This window comes from Acanthochromis polyacanthus, chromosome 22 (genome assembly GCF_021347895.1).
Source record: "Acanthochromis polyacanthus isolate Apoly-LR-REF ecotype Palm Island chromosome 22, KAUST_Apoly_ChrSc, whole genome shotgun sequence".
NCBI lineage: Eukaryota > Metazoa > Chordata > Actinopteri > Pomacentridae > Acanthochromis > Acanthochromis polyacanthus.
This window is the reverse complement of record NC_067134.1, coordinates 19,143,065-19,162,125: the sequence shown is the minus strand read 5'-3', so window position 1 is coordinate 19,162,125 and position 19,061 is coordinate 19,143,065.

The following is a 19,061-nucleotide window of genomic DNA, read 5'->3' as shown; positions in this document are numbered from 1 at the left end:
ACAGCCGACGGTAACTTGATTATCTTTGAGGAAGCGTCACTGCTATGCCAGAAGCCTCAGCAAAGTGCCTGAGTGTGTGCACTGGCACTGCAGCCGCCGACGAAAGCACCCACCACCCCGCTGCAGCTGGTGAGGAGACTCACCAGCTGCAGGACCTACTGGGACGCTGTAGCCTCAAATGTCTGAGCCAAACATGCACATTTAATGCTGTTTGTTCAAGCTCACACAGATGGAAAATCACTGGTGTAATAACTGTTGATGCAGGCCAACATTTATTATCTATTGCTTCATATTTATCCTGTTAAATTGCTTTCAAATTACCTTGACTAATCGACTAATCTTTATACACATTTTGCAGACTTTAGGAACAGTCTACAAAGGACATTTTACTACAGATACGTTGTATATCCACTCCACTGACTTTAGACTTAAGATGGAGAAACAAATTTAAACACAGCTGCCACAGATGACGTGGACTTTGTTCAATGACTTTGATGTTTTAAAATTTGTTATATTAACTGTCAATTTGTGCATTTGTTTTGTCAAATTCTACACAAAAGATGCATTAACACAACACTTTGTGATCTTTGGATCAGTATATTCACAAAGACAAGAAAAAAAAGACCCATACTTTCACCTTTTGAAGAACCTTTGAATACAACAAAACACACAGTTTTCTGTAATTAACAAGCAGACTTTGTCACTAGAGCAGGATTGTTTAGCCTTTAAAACCAGGGACTGATAAATAAATGCTGGCAGCAGTACCATCTTCTTGGAAGGCCTCAGGTTTCTCAGTCACTCCTTACATCTGGAGTCCAGCCTGTCACAATTGTGCCCCCAGGCCTCAAGTTGTCAGGACTGCTGTTTTCTCCATTGCCTGTGGAATATTTGGAATTCAAAATATGTACAAAGTGTCTAACCAGATTCAGATGCACATTCTGATGAACAGCCACCGTTCTGACTCGTGTGTAATGGCGACGTCTTCACCTCACCTGTCTGGCCGCCTCCAGCAGGGCTGCTGCCTCCGTCTGACCCAGCTGCTGCACCATCTTGTACAGAGCGCCCTCTTTGTTTTGCAGCAGGGTGAAAGGTCGGTCTAACTCCTGGATGGTGCCACCGTCCAGCACCTTGAAGCATGACAAAGGCCAACAGCAACCCTTATTTAACTGCTCATGTGCGCTGGTTTAACAGCTACAAATTATTTAGATGCACAACTGACAGCACACGAAAAATGGAACATTTTCAGAGCTAATGGCAGTAAAATATTCCAAGGAAATGTGGCACATAGCACAATGGCAACGCTCAATGAGTCTGGATTATTCAAAAAACTCAGAAAATTCCACTTGCACTTTTCACACACTCTGCTCTTTGATTTACGTTTTCACAAAGTCGGACAGCTTGTGTTTGACAATAGCAGGAGAAACTCATTGACTTTACGTCACTGTATTTTGTAGACTTACACAGTAAAGCTGCGACAAAACACTGCATCTTCACATCTACATTCACTGAGTTTCACTGACGCACACCGTGGGACTCACCAGAATGCGGTCGCTGTCTATGATGGTGTTGAGGCGGTGAGCGATGGTGAGCACGGTGCATTCTCTGAACTTGTCCCGGATGGCTTTCTGAATCAGCTCGTCTGTCCTGCGGTGAAACACGCCCACAGGCAAAACCGTTCAGAACCAAAACACACAACAGCGTCGGGTCAGAGATGCACGTTCAGCTGCTCAACACCTCAACTCAGCTCTGTGTCTGACCGGCGTTTGACCTACCTGGGGTCCACGTTGGCCGTGGCCTCGTCGATGATGAGGATGCGGTTCTTCCTCAGGATGGCTCTGGCCAAACACACCAGCTGTCTCTGACCCACGCTGAAGTTGGAGCCCGACTCGGCCAGAACCGTCTCCAGCTTACCGGGCAGCTCCTCCACCACAGACTTCAGCTGCACCTGCAGGGAAAACGGAGGCAAATTCAAGGAAAGCCTGCACAGTGTGTGTGTGCAACAACAACGGGAACCGGTGACTCGACTTTTGGGTGTCGATTAGGCACTGACCTCTTCCAGAGCTTTCCACAGGTCTTCATCGGTGTGCTGGTTGAAAGGGTCCAGGTTTTTCCTCACAGTGTCAGTAAATAGCACTGGGTCCTGAGGAACGGATGGAGGAGATGTCAGACAGAAACATGGTTGACTTGGCTTCAGCACGTCCACAAGCTGGATTTCATTTCACTTACAAAGTTGAACAACTTCAGAAACATAGAAGATGAAACTAGAGAAAAATAAATAAATAATACATTACAGCAGTCTTTCACTACTGCTTATCAGAAAATACACTGCATGATGGTACAAGCCCACGTAAGCCCACTTGATACACAGTTCTGCCAAAGTGGTAACATGCCAAGGTAAACAGCACTGCACAGGAAAGCAAACACTGTGCAGGATTCAAAAGCCCAACCTTCATTGTTAACTACATGGCATACTGTAAAGAAGATCTTGTCAATCACCTCAAAATATTCTATAGGTGACTTTGTCAATAATCGTAACTTTATCAGTCTGCCAAGGAAGGCGGTGGAGTTATGTATGTCAGTCCTTCCGTCTATTAATCTGTCTTTCCGTCTGTTTGCAACATTACTCAAAAACAGACAAACAGATTTGGATGAAATTTTCTGGGAAGGTCAGAAATGACACAAGGACCAAGTGATTAGATTTTGGCAGTGATGAAGCTTATAGTCTGGATCCACAGATTTGTTAAAAATTTCTGTACCATTGTGAGATAGCGGCACAGCGTCACTGTAACCATGACGACAAGTGAACACTACATCAGCTGCTTGCTGACGATCACATGACTGCGATCCTATTACAAATCCACCACTATGGACTTATCGGGAGTTATCTTCAGAAATTATACAACGAACTGAGCAGCCTTGGCAGAGTGCTGTGCTCTCTGAGTGCTTTTCTTGTTCTGTCTTGTGTTGATCCAGGTTTTAAAGGATGAAACACATTTGCAATGTCAATGGTAAATCATCATTATGAAGGAAACTATGAGATCAGGTAGCCAACTTCAGAAAGACTTCGGGCTATATACCATAATTTCTGGACTATTGAGCACACCTGAGCATAACACACACCCACTAAATTTAAAAAGGAAAAAAAAAGTACATATATAAGCTGCACTTGTCTATAAGCTGCAGGTTTACAGACAGCTGCTACAGCAAATGTCAAAGGACTAAGAGAGACATTTCTTTAACACAAGGCTGCCATACTGCACCATCCAAATACTCACTAAATATTGAAATTTGCAGTGTGGTAGGCTGCTGCTCGGAGGTGGTTGTTGATTCCCATGGAGACGTAGATTTCAAAAATGATAATATACAGATAACGAAGAGAAAGAAGGCAAGCTTATGTGTGCATCCAGTGAGTCAGACTACCTGAGGAATGATGGACATCCTCTTGCGTAGGTCGTGGAGGCCGATCTCAGAGGTCACAACGCCGTCGATGGAGATCTTTCCCTGAGGTTCTGTCAGGCGGAACAGAGCCGAGATCAGGGAGCTTTTCCCTGCACCTGTTCTGCCCACAATACCAACCTGATACATGGGACAGAAACAAAGTCAGTGACTGATGGTCACCCACCATGTACTTAAAAAGCACACAGTGTCTGTCTGTAAACAGAGATGTCTCACCTTCTCGTTGGGTTCAAAGGTGGCGCTGATGTCTTTCAGGATGATGGGGCCGTCTGTGCTGTAGGAGAGGCTGACCTGCTCAAAAGTCACCAGACCGTTGCTTGGCCAGTCAGGGGGAGGACGCTTCTGCGTTTCCCAGGGTGCTTCGCTTTTTAGCTCCGTGTACTCCACCACCCTCTCCACAGATGTCATCTGAAAAGACAAAAGGTTCTTTTCAATTCTGCTTTTTGTGTCTACTTTCATCATTGCTCAGAAGTAGAGTCAGCTTACAGATCAAGTGCAATGCCAACTTCAGTGGCACTGAAGCATGGCACCGCAACACTAGCCAGGGTTGTGTACAGCTCTGTGCAATGTCATTTTAATGTCTAATAATTCAAATTTATATCACCTCTCAATTCTTGCATTACATCTAAGTTGAACAGTTTAGTATGTCCTTCAGTGAAAAGTCCAAAACAAATTCTTGAGAAATACAAACTGAAAGTACAGGCACCAAATTTGAAACTCTGTCCAACATATAAATTTGAAACCTGTGATCACAATATCGATTAGTCTAACTGCATGAACATGTTGAAACTGTCCCAGTAACAGAAGAAATTTATTGTTGTAGCCAATTTATCATATAACTAACATTACCTTGTCTCACTATTGTCAGTCTGGTTTGACTGCACTCTGTATTATTTTCATATCTCAGCTGAGGAGTTCCTGTTACCTTCATGAGAAGCTCAGGCTGTAATGTTTCAAGGACAATGCTACAATAACTTATATAGTCTTGTTTTGATTCTTAGTCAGACTTCTCCTCTTTGGCTGTGAGACTACCACAGTGAATGCATAGTCCTGTTAATGAAGCATGGATGTAGAGTGTGGTGATTTATGTCTGCATTAGTGCAGAATGTTGGGGAGCTGAGATGTGCAGATAGCACTGTGAACGTCTGTAGATATATCAAAACTACTCCAGGCTGCAGAAGCTTGGTAGAGGAGAAATATTCCAATGTGACAACCATCCACAGCACACTGACCGACAACGGAGCATGCCACCACTCACCTCTCCACCTGGCCCCTGCGATGGCTGTTTTCGGCTCAGTCAAAAAGTCGCCGAACTGGAAACTAGGGTCTCCCTTCTCCATCAGATCGGGGAAGATGAGCGCCTCATTGACTCTTTGCTAGCGCAGGGATCCAGCGCTCCTGGAGCCGGAGGAGGACCCCTGGACGACACCGTGCCATGGACCGGCTCGCCCACCGGGGACCAGTGGGCACCTCTTGGAGCCAAGCCCAAGTCTCTCCGGTGCTCTACTCCGGGGCAGCCGGCCCCATGGCGCCCAGTTCACCGCCGCGGCGGATCACTGAGGCTCTCACCACCCTGTTCTCCTCCACCAGCCCAGGATATCTGCCTGTCAAACAGGTTTGCTGTCCTGGATGAAGAGTGTTGTGTGCTTGTAGCACTAAAACAAAAGAGCGAGCCAACTTTACCGGGTGAGCACCGTGTATATGACCTTTATTTCTTATTTCCCTGGTGCGTTCTGTCCCGAACCACAGCTAGACCTCACTAGTCGAGAACAGACAATGTGCACCTTAGGCAGAACCAATCGAACACTGATGATAAGACATCTCTAACAATATATCACATCCTCCCTTTTAAAGCTTAGCGGTAACTGTTAACTCTCAACAATAAACCTTAATGCAGAATATCAGGAATTATTAATTTTTTTTTTTTTTTTTTTTTTTTTTTTTTTACACTGTCGATAGTACCAAAAAAAAAATAAGCAATTATATACAGTAAACCTTCACACAAAATCAAAACTCAAATCTGAACTCGGCTTATCAGTGGGGCTGTTAAGTATCAGTACAACTCATAGTCCCTAAACCTTGTAGGCATCTGCACAAGCCTCCCACTTCTGGTGTTGCATGTGGGAGTAACTGGAGTGGGACTTCCGGACTCACAGGCAGGTGTACGTGAGTGTGGGAGGGCCTGTGATCCGCTGTCCTGATCCTGTGAAGTGGTTGATTGCTCCAGTATGTTATCATCGTCCCTTCTGTGAAGACTGGGATGGATCCTCCTCAGATGACGGCGGTTTCTTCGGAACGTGACACCACTGGGAGTCTGTACATCATACGAACGTGGTTCCAGTCTTTTACTCAGAACAGTAGCAGGTTCCCAACCACGACGGGCTGACATGTGGACTGTAGTGCCAGGAGTAAACTCGGGCAGTGGCTTTGTGTTGTGGTTATAGTGGTGCTCTTGCCTGGCTTGTAGGTGTTTCAGCCGTGAGTGAAAACCATGTGCGATAGCTGGTTGCAGTACAGCTGTTGAGCTTGGAAGTGTACTACGCAGTACTCTTCCCATCAACACTTGTGCCGGTGAGAACTCAGTGCCAGTCACTGGGGTGTTTCTTAGTGACAGGAGAGCCAAATGTGGATCTGTGCCAGTCTCTGTTGCCTTTTTAAGTGCGTGTTTAACAGTCTTTACCGTTCTCTCTGCAAGGCCGTTCGACTGCGGGTATCCCGGGCTGGAGTGGACAAGCTTTATCCCCCATGACAATGCAAACTGTCTCATTTCAGAGCTGGCAAAAGGGACATGATCACACATCAGCTCTTTGGGGATTCCATGTCTGGCGAAAACGGTCTTCATCTTGCGTATGACTGAGTTTGCTGTTTTGTCAGGTAAGTGTAACACCTCAGGGTACTTTGATAGGTAATCGACCATCAGGAGGTATGACTGCCCTTGTAATTCGAAGATGTCGGCACCTATCTTAAGCCATGGCAGCTCGGGTACCTCGTGTGGGATCATAGGCTCTTTCTGATTTCTTGGTTGGAGTTGTTGGCATGGACCACAGCTTTCCACCGCGTGTTCAATGTCCTGTGTCATACCAGGCCAGTACATCAGTTTTCTTGCCTGTGCTTTCATCCGCTGTATACCCTGATGTGCAAGGTGCAGTCTGCCAAGCATCAGCTGTCTCACACTCTGTGGGATCACGATCCTGTCACCAGCCATCAGGATTCCATCCCTGTTGCTGATAGTGTTTCGCATAGGCCAGTATTGGTGCAGGTGACTTGGAACACTTGTGCGTCGTCTCGGCCAGCCTCTGTTGTGTAGCTCCATCACTTGTTGCATTGTATTATCTGTTGCCGTAGCGACCTTTAGTTTTGAGAGGGTATCAGCGTCGAGTGCGTCTGTGGCTTCCATTTCATGCACTACTCTCTCTTCGAACAGACTTCCATCCTCGTCCTTGCAGTCACTGATAACCGCGCGGGACAAGGTATCAGCCACGTGCATGTCCCTGCCTGGTGTGTAGGTTATTTTCAGGTCATAGCGTTGGAGCTGCAATAACATGCGCTGGAGCCGTGCTGGTGCTTTGCTTAGGTGTTTCCTGAAGATGACTTCTAGCGGCTTGTGATCTGATTGTACAGTCACTGTGTTGCCATAGACATATTGGTGAAAGCGCTTGGTTGCGAAAGTTATTGCCAGCAGCTCTTTCTCTATTTGAGCATAATTCCTCTCTGAGTGTGTGAGTGCTCGTGATGCATAAGACAGTGGCCTGCCTTCCTGCAGTAGGCAGGCGCCAAGTCCATCTTTTGATGCGTCGCACTGAATTATGAGTGGCTTGCTCTGGTCATAGAACTGGAGCACTGGGGCATGCATGAGCGCAATCTTGAGCTTTTCCAGCGCAGCCGTGTGTTCATGGCTCCAGTGCCAGGCAGCGTCTTTTCGTAACAGCTCTCTGAGTGGGCTTGTAATTGTGGCTTCGTTTGGAATGTATTGGCAGAGATATCTCGTCATTCCCAGTAGCCTCTGTAGTCCTTTTTTGTCTTCAGGCTGTGGCATGTTCCTGATGGCTTCCACCTTGGACTCGTCCGGCTTAACTCCCTTGGAGGTGACAACGTGCCCCATGTATCTGACTGAATCCACCTTGAATTGGATTTTGTCCTTGTTGAATTTGATGTTGTTTCTCTGTGCAGTGTCCATGACTCTCTGCAGAATGGCATCATGCTCTACCTCTGACGCAGCAGCGATAATCATATCGTCTGCTATGATGTGCACTCCATCAATGTTGCCGAATATTTCCCAGTTCTTTTGTTGGAAAACCTCGCTGGCAGACTTTAGTCCAAAAGGAAGCCTCTTAAAGTGGAAACGGCCCCATGGTGTGCTGAATGTGCAGAGCATAGAGGAAGGCTGGTCCAGTTTCACTTGCCAGTATCCATCCTTTTCATCCAGAATGGAGAAGATGGTTTTCCCTGACAGCCTGTGGAGAACTTCCTCTGGGGTGGGTATTGAGAAATGCTGTCTCTTGATCGCCTCATTTAGGTCCCGAGGGTCCAAGCACACCCTGAGCGACCTATTTTTCTTTTCTGTAAGGACAAGGCTGTTAACCCACTCTGTGGGTTCTGTCACAGGTGCAATGACGTCTCTCTCAACGAGCTCCTCCAGCGTAGTCTTCAGCCTGTCCATGACAGCGATGGGGATTTTCCTGCACCCGTGCACTACTGGGGTCACCTGGGGGTCTGTGTGAATGTGATGCACCCCAGGAAACTGACCCAGACCACTGAAAACAGAAGGATAGGCGTCCACTAACTCTTCCTTAGTGGCTGGAGGTTTGACTGTAATTGTTTCCATCCTCTTGACTAACTGCAGCTGCTCACAGGCACTTCTGCCTAGTATTGGAGTTGAAGAGTGTTTAGTGACGAAGAAAAGGAGATCTGACGTCGTCCTGGCTACGTCACAGGTGAGACTCACAGTGCCTTCTGGCTTCAGGCGCACTCCTCCATAAGCCACAAGAGCAACACGGGTGGGGTGCAGCTTATGATGACCTGGAATCTTCTGCAAAATGCTCAGAGGGAGTACATTCGCATCTGCGCCAGTGTCCAGCTTAAAACTGACCTCTGTATTTTGTACTTTGGCTGTAGTGTACCATGCCTTGTCTTGTTGAGTGTTATTAGGTTCAGCACATAACACAGTTCCAATAAACAAAGATTCGACCTCCAGATCATGCACACCTCGGGCAGTTGGTCTCCTCTCATGTGTTGACATGCACATTTTCGCATAGTGGTTCTTTTTATTACACTTATGGCATGTAACACCAAATGCTGGACATTGTCTGGGTTTATGTGTCCCACCACACTTCTTGCATGTGTTTGCATTAGCTGTGTGTGCCTTTGGCTTTTCTTGTGACCTCACCTTACGTTTCATCATGCCCGCTCTGTCCTTCTCTAAGCCGGTTGACACCTTGTGAAGAGCATCCACGGACGCCTCTGGTTGAGCTGAGCGCATTACTTTCATCTGTGATTTTGCTACTTCAGCCGCTCTGCAGATATCAACTGCTTTATCCAAAGTCAAATCCGTTTCTCTCAATAGTCGCTCTTTCACTCGGACATCAGGCACAGTAAACACAAGCTTATCTCTTATCATGTCATTTTCAGTGATTCCAAACTCACAGTTCTTACATTTCTGACGAAGTTCAGTCACAAACTGGTCGACATTGACTCCTTCTGTCATAGGTTGTGACCAAAACTGGTGGCGCTCGAACACAATGTTCTTCTTTGGTATACAGTACTTTCTGAATGCATCCAGGATATCTTTCAGCGTAGGCTCACCATCGTCTTCTTCTGTCGCAATTTCGAGGGTGTTGTATATGTCTAGCGCATCCTCACCAACTGTGTGTAACATAATTGCGACCTTCACTGGTTCACCTTTCTCATCCGCGCTGGTAGCTGTCATATACAGCTTAAACCGCTGTTCCCAACGGCGCCAATTTTCTGCTAGGTTGCCTGTCACCACCAGCGGTGCGGGCGGCTTGAACTGGTCCATGGCTTCGAGCAAAAACAAACTTTCTTCCCACAGCGGAGTTACAACGAAAGAACTAGCCAAATGGTGTCTCGTGTCTCATGTGGATGAAGAAAGCACCACTTCTGACACCATGTTGTGTGCTTGTAGCACTAAAACAAAAGAGCGAGCCAACTTTACCGGGTGAGCACCGTGTATATGACCTTTATTTCTTATTTCCCTGGTGCGTTCTGTCCCGAACCACAGCTAGACCTCACTAGTCGAGAACAGACAATGTGCACCTTAGGCAGAACCAATCGAACACTGATGATAAGACATCTCTAACAATATATCACAAAGAGGAATTCCCACCATTGTCTCGTGACTCGCTGCGGCCGCCCGGGCGAAGACGGTCTGCTCCCCCCTCGGCACTGCACCGGAGCACAGTTTCGGCAGCGGCTCACTCTACTCTACGAAAACCGGCAGCTTTTGTGTTTACCCCGCGGCCGAACCCGACTGCGTCTGGTCCATCCTGCCCTCTGGTTCCCAGGAGCAGGAGCCCAGGGGAAACTTTACCAGACCTTGGGATGGCCACTCAGCCCGCTCCGGTAAATGCCACCGCCGAAAGGCCACCGGATGTCATCAGGAGTCCACATCGTCGGGTGATCATCGGAGACTTCACCGTCAGACATGTGAGGTCTCGCCTCTCCACCACGCTGTGCTACCCCGCTGCCACAGTGAATGACATCGCCACCAAGGTCCGCGAAGTACTGGAGGCACACCCCTCTGTCAAAGCGGTGGTCGTTCACGTGGGCGCAAACGATACAAAGAAACGACAATCAGAAATCCTTAAAAATGATTTCACCCGGCTCTTTCAGGCCCTAAAACAATTTGATGTACTCACTTTCATCTCTGGTCCTGTGCCGACTGTCGGCCGCGGGTTCGGCCGCTTCTCCAGGCTCCTGAGCCTCCACACCTGGCTCTCCACCGCCTGTCGCCAGCACGGTGTGGTTTTTATTGACAATTTTAATCTTTTATGGGAGCGCAGGGACGCTTTTAGACAGGATGGCCTCCACTTGAATCCCCGTGGCGCCTGGCTGCTCTCCTCCAACATTCACTTCTCCCTCAATAACCACATGGTCAATCACCATCCACCTGTTCAGCTCGGATCATTATCACTCACGTCACTACCACCTTCTTCTTCACGTTCCTGACTCCTGATGCCACACGACCCAGGTACTGTCACCACCACTCACAACACAACTGGCTCCACCTGCAGTCTCACCGCTGACACTCTCTACTCATGGATTCCCGTCATCATCACAAACAGAAATAGTATCAGACCCAGTTGTCGCAGCATCAGAACTATAAACAAGGACAATCTCGCCTTCCCACCACCCATCACAGATCAAAAGACAGCAGTAACCATAAACATGGCACTTTTAAATTCACGCTCTCTTTCCAGTAAAACTTTTATTATTAATGAGTTGATTTTAGATAACCATGTTGACTTCTTGTTTTTAACTGAAACTTGGCTGGGGGCAGATGCATCAGCAGTTCTCGCAGAGGCCTCCCCACCAAATTTTAACTCTGTGTTTTCATTAAGGCATGGTAGGAGAGGTGGTGGCACTGCATCAATCATTTCTGGTTTATTCTCAGTTAAAGAAATTTTATTTGATCAGTACACCACTTTCGAATACCATGCCTTTACTTTTAACAATCCCTCAATTTTATGCATCACAATATACAGACCACCAAAACAATGTGCTGCTTTTAACAATGAATTCTCTGAGTTTTTAACAATAATTCACAGCACGTATGACAGGATCATTATTACTGGTGATTTTAACTTACATATAGATAAGCTGTCAGATCCTATGTCTAAAGATTTTATTGATGTTCTTAATTGCTTGGATTTTAGACAACATGTCACACAGCCGACTCACAACAGGGGACACACTCTGGACCTGGTCATTAGTCACGGTCCTCTGTCCATCAGTGTGTCCTCTGTTGTTGACTTGGCTGTATCTGACCATTTCTGTGTGTTTTTTGGAGTCACTGGTTTTATCCAACAGGAGGCCCCTGTGAGAACTGTGAGGAAGCGCTATTTGACTTCTGAAGTGGCTGCAAATTTTTTTGACATTTTAGAGAAATATCCTCCGGCTTTTCTACCAGCTCCCTGCGATTTTATTGTTGACTATTTTAACTGTAAACTCAAGTCAAGCCTCGACTCAGCTGCTCCCTTTGTAACAAAACAGATACATATAAAAAACATACCACCATGGAGGACTGAGGAAACAAAAACACTGAAGAGGAAATGCAGAGCAGCGGAGAGAAAATGGAGGAAAAACAAATTGACAGTAAATTATCAAATATTTCGTGATCTAGTAAAAACATACAACAGTGCACTTAAGCAAGCCCGAAACAACTACTTCTCAAAACTGATTGCCAGTCACAAAAACAATACCAAATTTCTTTTCTCAACCATCGACAAACTACTTAACCCCACTTCCAATAATTATAAGGGCTTCATAAGTAACACACTCTGTGAGGAATTTGCAGTCCACTTCGGAAGGAAGACAGAGTCGATTAGATCTAGCATTTTATCAAATCTGAAAACTGCCTCTACTTTTACTGCTTCTGCGACTCTGTCTTTAACTGAGGAAACACTGGACAGTTTTGACCTGGTTGATGCAAGCACATTTGGTGGAATTTTATCCCAAATGAACCCAACAACCTGTCTTTTAGATCCCATCCCCACTTCATTTTTTAAGACATACTGTGGGCATCTTGAAGACGAGCTTTTAAACATCATGAATTGCTCCCTTCAGACAGGGGTCTTCCCTGCTGCTTTTAAAACGGCAGTGGTGAGGCCCCTTCTGAAGAAGACTAATCTGGATCCTGCTATTTTTAATAATTACAGACCAGTATCCAACTTACCATTTTTAAGCAAAGTTTTAGAGAAAATTGTTTTTACTCAGCTGAATGCTTTTTTAAAAAGACACAATATTTTAGAAAAATTTCAGTCAGGTTTTAGGACAAACCACAGCACAGAGACGGCTCTGTTAAAAATTGTTAACGACCTCAGGAGTAATTTAGACTCCCATAAACTTTCTGTTCTGGTGCTACTGGACTTAAGTGCAGCCTTTGACACAGTAGATCACCCAACTCTTTTATCTAGACTTAAACACCTGGTCGGCCTCTCTGGGACTGTTTTAAAATGGTTTTACTCCTATCTCTCTGACAGAAGTTTTCTGGTAAGTTTGGATACATGCTCATCAGATGTCCACAAAATGAAATACGGAGTGCCTCAAGGCTCAATTTTAGGTCCCATTCTTTTTAACTTATACATGCTCCCACTTGGAGATGTCATCAGGAGACACGGAATCAGTTTTCACAGTTACGCTGATGACACTCAACTTTACATTGCCGTGTCTCCCGATGACACAGGGCCAGTCGATGCCCTTTTTAACTGTATTTTAGACATCAAATCTTGGATGGCAGAGAATTTCTTGCAGCTCAACCAGGACAAGACTGAGGTTTTAGTTATCGGCCCTGAGGCCAAGAGAGAGAAACTTTTATTAAAACTGTCTTCGCTATCTTTTAAACCTGCTGGTTCTGTAAAAAATCTGGGTGTCATTTTTGACTCTGAGCTTAATTTTATACCTCATCTTAAACAAGTAACTAAAACAGGTTTTTACCATTTAAAGAATATAGCCAGAGTCCGCCCATTTCTCTCTCTAGCAAACACAGAGATGTTAATGCATGCTTTTATTTCTAGTAGAATGGACTACTGTAATGCCCTGCTTTCTGGTCTTCCCAAAAAAGCTATTTCTCACCTCCAACTATTGCAGAACTCAGCTGCACGAGTCCTGACGAAGACCAGAAAGCGGGACCACATTACACCAGTTTTAAAATCATTGCATTGGCTCCCTGTGTGCTTCAGGGTAGACTTTAAAATTATTTTAACAGTTTTTAAATGTATTAATGGTCTTGGGCCTTCATATTTATCTGATCTACTTTTACCTTATGAACCCTCACGGACCCTCAGGTCCTCTGGCACTGGCCTTTTGATAATTCCCAAGGTGAATACAGTGACACATGGCGAGGCAGCTTTTCAACATTATGGCCCTCGCCTGTGGAACAGCCTGCCAGAGGACCTGAGGGCTGTAGAGAACGTAGAGACTTTTAAATGCAGGCTCAAGACTCACCTTTTTAAACTGGCTTTTACATAATGCTTTTATTTTATCGTAATGCCTTGATTTATACTGTTTATTCCCCTGTTTTGCTTTTATTTCTATATTTATTTTATTATTTTGTATACTATATTATTATTTCACTATTTTAGTATTTATTTTACTATCTATTTTACCATTTATTTTACTATTTATTTACTATTTTACTATTCTTTATCTTTTAGGAGCTATTTTATTCTTCAATTTTTAGTTTTTACGTGTTATTTTTAACACGCCTATTTTAGATTCCAGTGTTTCCTCAGTGGGGAGCCGTCTGCATCTGGGGCTTTGGCAGGGCCAGGGCCAAGTGGCCCTGGAGCTAGGTGGCCTGTTGGCCCTGATGGGGCCTGCTGCTGCCCCGGGTGCAGGCGACTCTCATTGATGGCGTTTCCTCTTTCTGGTGCTTCTGCTCTCAGCCAATACACACTATTATTTCTTTTACAGTAGTGTGCGTGTGCGTGTGTGTCTGACTGTCTGTGTGTGTATGTCTGTGTGTTCTTAGGAAGTATGCTGTGGGGCGGGGTTTGGGAGGGATGTGGGCCATTGTCTTTTTTTATTGTTTTTTATTGTTTGTTTTTAAATTGTTAAGCACTTTGTGCTACTTTTGTATGAAAAGTGCTATACAAATAAACTCTGATTGATTGATTGGCTGTCAAAATCAAACAGGAGCTTCACAAAAAAAAAGCAAAAAGTGAAAACTAGGACCTAACTGAGTACATTGCTTGACTTGACAGAACATCCTTTGTGGTATCTTAAAGAGAAAGGGAACACAACCCCTACAGCAAAGAGCAGCTGCAAAAAAAAAAAAACAAGATTTGAATCTTAGTAATAAAAGGTGGACTGACTTCAGTTGCATTGTGTTTCTACTATGGGGAGTAATATAATAGATTTTCATTTTTGAATCTAAACTATTAGCTTTAATTTGACATTAAATATCGCACAGGGGTGTAATTGCTTCTGCTGTACTAAATATTACATTCAGTGTACCATTTCGCCCTTAGCTAGGTTGTACAAAATGCTTATCAACGTCTTCATCTACCTACTCATGTACAAATGGCCAAAGCCTGCCAAGGGAGCAAACGGCATACCGTACAATTAGTGGATAACCACTAATTGGCGCCAAGAAAATTAATCTATCCCTTCATCATCTGCCAGCGCTTATAGACCCTTTATTTGTTTACAAACATTGTGACGTTTTTTGTGGGCGGGGCTTATGCTGGAGGCAAAAGCGGAGCGAGAAGTCAAGTGGGACTGGGAGTATATAGTTTGCGCTGGGAGTTTGCGCTGCAAACTCGAGCATTTTTAACCCGTTAAGCTTCAGTGTCCCGCCAGCGGTACACTTACTAATTTGCATAGGAATTTAAAGAATGTCCGAAGGCTGCAAACGCGATTATATAAACACTATGTGCTGATGGAAAGCTTAGATTCTCATGAATCCGCCGGTATAAACCACTTTCAGATGTGATTACCACAGCGGGTAATATAAACACATTTGTCCGACAAACAACGGCTTTAACGTACACAGCGCGACTCACATTTCCGGGTTCATTATTACACACAGATGAAAATATTCCACAAAAAACGGCCATAATCCAACCTTTTACATCCAGACGACACAAGCCAGTAAACTATTTTGTCCAAAACATGTCTTGAAGTCGGTATAAAATCCACGAATCGGTCGTTTTCAAGGAAATGCACCTCGCGATGCGCGTCCAATATTCCCTGTATTTCTCGTCATATTTTTTATTTATAAATAGAATATTAGCGATTTTTTGTACTGAAAATGGCTGGAATTGACTGCAGCTGATCGTCTCTGTCCAGTCTTTTCGCCTCAGTGCATTTAACCACAACTGTCTTCGTTCCCTCTGAGCACGAGTGTTCGGTGGAATCCTATAAAACTTTAATTTGAGTTCGCCAATGTCATTCCTCCTACTCTGGCATCCAAAAACACAGCAGGACGACATTTTAGAAAAGTTGATAGAGCCTAGTCCCTCAGTCTTTCGCCTTTTGGTCATTCGTGACGTGGGTCATTAAAGGGTCTATTTAATCACAGAGATCATTATGTATGTCAATGACATAATTGAAATTCTGAGATCTCTCAGCTGCAGAATGATCACAATCTATTTAGCCTTTTTTCCCTGGAAAAGCTGAACCTGATGACCCGTGAGCAATCACAAGCACATGTGAACGTTGAATGAAAAAAATTTAATGAAATATCGCTTACTTCTTACCATATTCTCCACCTCGGCACTTTGTCTCATCGTCCACTGGAAGTTTCCCACTAGTGTCAAAGAATAAGTCAGCACCAGGCCCACCTCTCCAGCCTCCAGCCCTGAGAAAGAACAATTTACAGAAATGAGACTGCTTCTGGACACGCACATTTCCAGACTCAGCTGATACAAGAACTCTTCAGCTGATCAGTGTGGGTCATTTTCAGATGAAAAAATTTTTGTTGTCCAATATTGCGGTGCAACAACATTATCATTCAAATAAATATAAATGGACTAACTGGAGGTAGGTATGACAACCAAAGAACAAGATCTCCTCAGAACTGTTCCTCACTGATAAGATAAGGAGTGGTGCCTAAAAATTAAATATTAATTCAGTTTTGTAGTTACAGAGAAAAAACAATTATGAAACTTTTTATAGAACAACGCTGTTCAAGCCTGTGGGTGTAAAATAAAAGCTCTGAGAATACGAAGATGCTTGCCATAGCCTGAGAGTTCTGTGGAAACTGTAAGACAGATTTAAAACCAATAAATGAGGACTGCGTAGCTTACTGTGCCAGTGTTTAGATCTATGTGTTCCGGTCCTGCTATGTGCGCTCACACATACTGAATTTTCATACAACTGAATTTAGTAAAAAGCTGTTCTTATTTACAAAACTTTCTGTTTTTGCTATCAGACAAAAGGACAACTACGGAACAGTGACTGAAACACAGCCTACTGAGGCCACATGTTAATCAGGAGTCACGTCAAAGTAATTTCCAAGCTGCTCCTCTACAGCTAAAATACAGAATTTAGAACCACAACGTTGACCTCACAAACTTACCAAACAAGTGTTTAAAACAACCTGTGCTGTGAATTTGGCGATTTTCATATAAAATGATCGAAAAGACACAAAGAAGCGACAGACAGTCACACGCACTCATTTATGTCTATGTTTGTCAACGACATACACAGAGAGTCTTCTTCCTGAAAGTGGTGGGGACAGTGGCAGCTGTTCACAAATAAGACTGGGTCTAAGTCATTCGAGCATCACTTTAAATCAACTATATATGAATCTGAAAAGACACTGAAATTACTGAGGGGTTTCTAAACACCTCTTGCGGCAATAGTTAGCATCAATTTCTGGTTTTTCTGTTTGACAGATAAATTGTTCAAATGAATGTAGAAGATGAACATAATTCCTCACCATCTCTGAGAAAAATGCAGCCAAATGTTGTAAGGAAGACAAACACGGAGCAAATGCTGTCAAGGCAAAGTGAAAACCAGCGTGAGGTCATCAGCACCAAAAACCACGCCTCTGAAAAAAGAAAAGAAACAAAAAGTTTGATTTACAGCTATTTAAGGTAAGATTTTATCTTACCTGTAATCACAGATATTACAAAATATTTCCTATCTACATCTCTGGAAGATTACTGTATTATGTAATATTCATACACCCTTTAAGATAACTATTGCACTACTTAACCACTTTACTTTCTCACAGTACGAGTTTCTGAATAGAAATGTGTGAAATGACTAGGGATGAATGTAATGTTTGCTACTTTCCAACTTTTGCCCTAATTTAGAATCTTGATCCCAGAAGAATCTGTTGCATTAGGGTATTTCTCACTTTTGAATTAATGGAGTTACTCTAGCTTAGGATTTTGAGTCCTCTTATATTGTTGGCAGTTGGAACTTTCAGTTCTGGTGCAGCATTACATGGGTCTGTCTGATCAGAAATGATGGTCTGCTGTTGTTGTGTGTGTGTCTCTGAATTGCTGGAAGTGTTTCTTCAGAATACTTTGCTAGTGACCCCAGACTTTAGAAGTTATAGTGGGGCGTATGCGTTTTTAGCCCAGGTAGTGAATTTGATTCATCAGCATTTACTGACTGCAGACATTAGTTCACTGATGAATGTGCTTCATGGCCTGGAAAAAAAGCTAAGCCCCCCAGCTATCATCTTATACATGGCACTTGGCAAAAACACACATTTTATTAATGCTTCAAACACCACAGCTTCCTAGTTCTACATATTTTCAAATCACCTTGTAAAGTCTAAATGTTAACTGTAAATATGCAAAAAAGAAACATTAAACCTGAGTGCAGGTCCTGATGGGCATCGAAGGTTTTCTTTAATCTCTCCTCAGCCCTGAAAGCTCGGATCGTCCACAGACCCTGAAGAGACGAAGACAGGTGGGAGAAGACGGGACTCCGGGCTGCAGGAAAAGCCACAACGAAGCCAAAGTCATTTAACTTACAGCTCAAATGATTTATTCATGCACATGAAATATTTGGCACAACTCCATTGACGTACTTGTTGACTCAAGACGTTTGATATCACGCGATGTACTGAGGTAGAAGCGTCTCAAATACAGAAAGATTATAAGCAGAACGACAACAGGGATGAGGACAAGAGGGATGACTGCGGTTGCCACAGCGACCACGCCAGCATTCTGTAGAATTAACTAAAAGAACATCACAAGATGAGGAATACTGTAAATTCAAGATAAATGCATATTTAAGCAGAGGTAGCATGTGCAGTAGTCAAACCAAGAGGAATTCCTCACTTGATAAAAGTCCACAAATGTGATGGGCAGCAAGGAGTCCACTTGGCTGATGTCTTTGGAGAACCTGTTGAGAATTCTTCCTACAGCACGGGAAAAGGTTACTTCTTACTACCAGGGCCATGTAGGTTCAAGTTTAAACCCACATCATATTTAATATATGCCTAACAGGTTCAGGCTAATAATACAGTCACTTAAACACCGATAAGTCTGCTTTAGCCACAGAAATACAGTTGTGCTTGAAAGCTTGTGATCCCCTTCGGATTTTGCATATTTTGGGGCAAGTATGCCCGGCAACATCATCACTGCTAAAACTAGAGAAACCGATAAATAATTAAGTAAGGCAAAATCATAACTGCTGCTCACTCATTTAGTGAGGAAAATGATCCAACATTACATATTTCTCTTTCTCTTGCGAATCAGTTTTGGGACAGGTACTTCCCTCTTGCTGGTACAATTCAGAAGGCATTGTTCCCATAAATATAAATCATATCAGTCTCTTTAGACCAGGGGTCGGCAACCTTTAACACTTAAAGAGCCATTTCGACCAGTTTCCCACAGAAAAGAAAACACCGGGAGCCGCAAAATCCTTTTGGCATTTAAAATGAAGACAACACTGCATATATC